General features: G+C 41.5%; 1 long non-coding RNA gene across 1 annotated transcript; it reads left to right on the top strand.

Moving 5' to 3' along the window:
* The first annotated feature begins 3,125 nt into the window (after nucleotides 1-3,125).
* Nucleotides 3,126-5,356, top strand: LOC145445148 (uncharacterized). The gene is made up of 3 exons (XR_013916901.1): nucleotides 3,126-3,927; nucleotides 4,177-4,324; nucleotides 5,081-5,356. It is a non-coding gene; the product is annotated as an uncharacterized LOC145445148 (long non-coding RNA).
* Nucleotides 5,357-6,119: the final 763 nt, after the last annotated feature.

The raw sequence follows: 6,119 nt of genomic DNA, 5'->3' as shown, positions 1-6,119 counted from the left end.
GATAAGCCGTATGGACCGAGAAGGTGCCCAGTTTATTTGCATCTTCCGTGGATAGGCACAGCTTGCAACAGGTTTGAAAAACAGATTAAGTCCTCCGTGAGTCATAATTTCCCACAAGTTGAACCCCGTGTCATTTTTACTATGAAATCTGTACTACCAGCAACGCGTAAGGATGTGCTTCCTGCGATTGATCAGAGTAACATAATTTACCAATATTTGTGCCGATGCGACAGTCGGTATGTCGGTCGCACATCTTAACGCTTGCTACAAAGAATTCGTCAACACGTCCCACGTCAAATTAGGAATTCGCAGGGTGATGACATGTCTGCTTCATCATCACAGTCCCTAGTTACCACGAGTGATTATGACCAACAGCATGTAATTATGCCATCGGAGAGCACCTATTGAAACACCCAGAGTGTGCAAAACATTACAGTAACAATCAGTTTTCCATAGTTGCTCGTGGTCGTTCTCTTTTTCATTTAAAGGTCCTTGAATCAACCATTATAAAGCTGCAAAGGCCAATCCTCTGCCGCCAGAAGGTACATCTCTACACGCTGGGAATCTTCCATTAGCGTTGTTTTGTCATTCGGCTGTTTTACAGCTGATTTAGTGTGTGCTGTGCCGTGACCGTGCGCTGTTTACGGCCGTTCGCGACTTGTGTACTTGTCAATTTGTCATTATTACGTCACAGCGACAAAATTCTTTCTATATTTCGAACTTGGTTAACCTCATTTACTGGCGTTCACTGCTGAAGAGAGCCAGTCGAAAATCTTACAGTGGAATAAATTTGACAATATGAACGTATTGTTTGCTGCAATATCCATATTAGGCAAATTGTGGGTGTTCGTATGTTCAACTTTGGAAATAGGCTCGTAATGGCCGAATTTCATGTTAACTTTGTCTTATTCTCCTATGGGCGCACTTGAGACCGCCAGCAATCTTTATTTTGCAATTCTTTACTGCATATTTAAATTTTAACCCCAGACCAGTTAGGTGGGAGACCATTACACGATTGGTTAGGTGTTGTCAAATTGACCCTTTCAGTTAATATGCTTTTTTTCTTACTAATTTCGTTACACAACTGTCTAATAACCTTCTGCATGACGTTATAACGACGAATCTTCCGTTTTTCAACCCTACTGTCTACATGTTTCAAAGTTCCCCCTGAGGCGTAACACCATTACACGAACGGTGAGGTGGGGTCAAACAAACCCATCAGTTAATTATAACAACAAAGAACCAACAAAGAAGCTTGCGCAATGCCTAGTTTACTCCATGTGACAGAAGCAATGCGAAAGAGCCATAAACAGTCGAAATCGATTCGATCACAATGAGGAGATAATGACTTAGTCTGCCCACTATACCTTCAAAATCTGACCCATGCCCACTCAATACCTCATAGCGGCGAGGTATTAGCGATAATCAGCTAATGCGCTTTATTCCGATTGATAGTGTATATAACATCATTTATGATTACATGTCTGGCAAGAGCAATCCGACCGCACATGAAAATATCGCTCACATATTTGTTCGTCTGGGGTCAATTTTACCCCCACCTAACTGATCTATAAGTGTTAAATGTAGATACTATCCGCCTACACCAGAGGCCAGCAACATACGGCCCGCGACGTGATTTTGTCCGGCCCCCGGACAGTTTCCCGTCTTACATGATAACGTGGCCGTAGCGGCCCTAGTCTGCCGATATCCCCCACTACTTGCTAACTACGTCAAATTTCAGTTACTGTATGTTTTTATATAGTGTGTGAACAGTGTACGAAAGTGGAGATTACGCGTAAGCTCTTCGAAGCGAGAAGGCTTGCATTATTGGCATTTACGATGTAGGCTACTCAACACTAATGTTGTTCGTGGTAATCATTGTGTTTGACGACTACAATGGTCATTTACACCAGGCCCATATTTCTTATATTTGTTTCCGTAACCACCGACTTGTACCACGGCACACTTCCAGGCTTTTGTAAGACACCGCTTATGCGAATAAGATGGCGAGGAGAAGCCTAGATAAACCTCCAACTCTTAAGTAGGAGTTCTGGACTCGAACCCATAACCCATTGGTGCTGTAGCTGTGGAATATAGGCTATCACTACGCTATCTCGCCACCTGACCAACCCTAATGAATTGATATCTTGGTAAATTTGGGGTAGGCCTACCGGGCTAATCGAACGCCTCGAAATCGTAATTAAGGATTTCACCATAGTGGTCTATATGGTATGGACACTAGAAAACCTCACGGCTCAGTGAGATTGGTCTACGTCGCACTTTTCATTTGGCCAAAGGCAATTTGACGGTAATTTTGAACCAGCTTGTCGGGCATTAAATTTGATAAAACAAGTAGGCTATCAATCGAAAGCTATCATGGTACTGATTTCGAAAATATACCTTTTATTCTGCTCGTCGTTCTGGACCCGTCAAAATTAGCCTCGAATGTGGCATTGTAACGGAGTTTGGTATTGTGACGCAACGATATGCCGTCTGAGCAGCTCAGGATCAAGTGCGCACGAGAGTGAGAGTATAGAAATTAAACATGGAACGGCAACGACCGATTTTGCAGCTTCGTTCCGCTTCGCAGAGGCTGGAGAGGAGAATTGTTTTGCGTAGGCGACTGTAGGATTTCTGGCAATCCAAAAGCTATCTTCCCGAGCGCAGAAATTATTGAAACTGGTCTTGATCGAAAGCTACTGTTGCACTGATTCCGAAAATATAAATTTAAATAATGATCAGGCACTGATCCACCTAGAATCTGTCCTCCAAGTCTGAAATATCGGCATTGTTCAGAACTATCGGGTAACCGCAACACAATGACCATAACAATGACCCGTTGCGACTCTCCGATTGTTCGAACAATGCCGATATTTCGACTTAGAGGACGGATTCTAGGTGGATCAGTGCCTGATCATTATTTTACTTTATATTTTCGGAATCGGTGCAGCAGTGGCTTTCGATCAAGACCATATTCAATAATTTCTGTGCTCGGGAAGATAGCTTTTGGATTGCCAGAAATCCTACAGTCGCTTACGCAAAAGCACTCTCCACTCCAGCCTCGGCGAAGCGGAACGAAGCTGCAAAATCGGTCGTTGCCGTTCCATGTTTAATTTCTATAGTGAGAGCGTGGAAAACTGAATGGGATAGAACGGTAACTGCGTGGCCTGTCAATCATTTACGGTCGGATGATAGTGACCATGAAGCAAAGTCGCGCCAGTCACAAAACGTTGGCAAAGTTGGAATTAAGAGATTTCTGTTGGGTGTTGCCGATCGGTTGTAGCATTTGACCTTATATCTTTATATGTTTTGCAGGTCTGTATTGGTGCTTATTTACAGCTATCGAATATTGGAAATGCCTGCAAACAGTTGTGCAGTCCCTGGTTGTAATACTAGTCGCTAGTGAGAAAAATAGAAATTCAACCAGTGCCGGTGATATCAAAGCTAGATATTCATATTTATTTGATGCAATCCTGTGACTGATACTTTGTTACTGGCATCAGGCTATGTTTATTTTATGGACCATTTATTGTGTTTTCAAGAGCCGAAATATGTGATCGATATTTCCGGCCAGAAGATATTATATAGCGGCAGGTGCTTCTATGGCCTCTGGGAAACGTCGGCTGAAGTTGGGACCGATACCTTGCCCCAGTTTGCCTCAAAAGTCCACATCATTTTCTTCCCCACCAATGAAAGAGCAAGCGTCCAGAAACGCATGCGATAAAAAACTCTTTTTATGTTGCACGATTAAAAAGGGACCTATCTCATACTCAAGGTAGGTCAAATTTATAATCAAGTTGAAGGCTGATTTGTGGCTCAATCACTGTTCAATAGGTGGCTGGATAGCCTGTAATATGAGAAGAAAGGAGAGCTTTATATCTTGATTTGGAGGAAGCTGGTCAATGGTCATATTAAACCTAACATTAGGTCAGTTTTGAATTTACTATTTTAAGGCCAGCAGGCATCTACAAATAAATGAACTACAAAAAATTTTGAGCTACTTTCAAATGCAAGTTTATAAATTGCAAACAGCTCCCACGCTTTTTGCAATGCTGTAGGCTAAATGGTTGAAGCGTATTATAGATTCTATACCAATTTATATAGGCCTATATATATATATATCAAAAATGTGACCAGTTTATGCCAACTCTGATCATTTTTGTCCTATCATTACAGGATGGGGTTTGCCGAAGAAAATTGAAGGGTCAAATGCCGGTTCCTCCTCCACGCATAGCACTAATAATGTTTGGACTATATCTATGAAGGACCCATTGTCAAGAAGAAGAAAGTGTTGTAATTCATAGTCATTTCACCACAAAGTGAGGTAGTTGAAGAATTCTTGCGTTTAAAATTGTGATAGGCACTTCTATTTTCTCGCATACCACTGCATAACTGTACTGGTATTCAGACCAAGGATTACCGCAATGACCACAATAGATGATCATCATGGATGCTGACCATTCAAGTTGATACTATTTTTCCCCCTTTACCCCATATTGATATAGCTGTAATCGCCACAGTCTAACTCTTAAGGTATATCTTGGTCAGTCTGTCAATTTCCTACGAGGTTTTCTTGACATGTAGGTAGGGTTACCATACGTCCTCCTTTTTTAGGTTTTTGAAAATGTCCCCCGAGGATGCCTAAATATCCTCCTTTTTGGCAATTCGTCCTCCTTTACAGCTTTTAAAGCTAAGATAAATGACAGTGTCCGAGGTAAAATGGGAATAAATGACGCTAATAGCTAATACGGAGGCTCGAGCAGAAGTGACGACCTTTTTTTAGTCAACACCAGTAATTTTAAGTAAAAAGTGCGTAAATCGGTAGTCGAACGAAAGTGATGACCATTTTTTTAATTTTTTATTAAAATCGCCAAATTTTACAGCAAAAAATTGCGAAATCGGCTGTTTTCAGTATTGATCAACCAACTGTACTGATTTGGTCAAAGTGTCCTCCTTCCCGATTTCAAAATATATGGTAACCCTACATGTAGGAATATTTGTGCTGTACTGTTACTAAGTAGCAATCAAGGTGCAGCTAGAGACAAACAATTTCACTCAGGTCAAGATTATTGCATCACAGATGATCACTGCCCGTGCCCAGCCACACAACGCCACGGACCGTGTAAGCAGATCACAAAATCCGATGATGAAGAACCTCCAAGACTGTCACCTAACCCATTTGCTGGATATGAAAGGGTCATGGCGACGAGGAGATCTTTCATTCTAACTGGGTTCATACTTTGGTCTCCCTGATGTTTTCATGCACTAATCAGCTCACTTCCAGTTGTGCCCGGATAGCTCTGCATAACTGAATACCATCTAGCAAATGGCTGATAAATATATACAATACCACACATGACTGTTGGGAGTTTATAATTTATTCAACAGATGAGACATTGAAGGATTGCATGCCTAAATATAAGTAGCAGTCAACAATGCCGCAAGACTGCATGGTGGTGATAGTGGTGATATAGGCTACTGTTGTATCCCTTAACTGTGGTAGGCATTGCAATCAAACTGTCCTTCTTGTAATAACATTTCTTGACGACACTGCAATCACATATTTGCAATGAGATGTCAATCGTTAGCATCGCAGAGAGACAGTAAGCAGTGTGGATAGGGCATGTTAGTCAAATCTGAAAATATACCAGATTAGAAACTATTTAAGGACACTGGCGCTGAATTACAATATAGGCTACTGTAAGGTTAGTGTTTTTTCCAGATTCACTAAAACTACATTGTACGCTTCATGCCACCAATTTTGAAGTTGCAAACATTGTGAAACGCTGCGGTATCATTTATGATCAAGGGTTTCCCTTCAAATCACCACATATACCCTGGCTTCCGTTATTTGATTTCCTTTATTTCTGAAATTTACTAACTAGCTTCTTCGAGAACAAGTTTCTTGAGACTCTCGCGGGCCGCACAAAACGGTGTTGCGGGCCGCAACCGTAGTTTGCCCACCCCTGGTCTAACTGGTCATTGAATTTTCGAATCGCCTTTCTCAAAAGTAAAATCAGCCATATATTCTAAAATATCACTCTCCCTTTCAGAAATAATGGCAGACACTAATGACTCTGGCTGAGGCGGCTTTATTCCAGTATAGGCCTTATAAATTA

The sequence above is a fragment of the Botryllus schlosseri genome, chromosome 1, assembly GCF_051294905.1.
Source record: "Botryllus schlosseri isolate E-star chromosome 1, Bs_hap1, whole genome shotgun sequence".
NCBI classification, from domain to species: Eukaryota; Metazoa; Chordata; class Ascidiacea; order Stolidobranchia; family Styelidae; genus Botryllus; species Botryllus schlosseri.
This window is presented reverse-complemented; position numbering and strand designations above follow the sequence as displayed.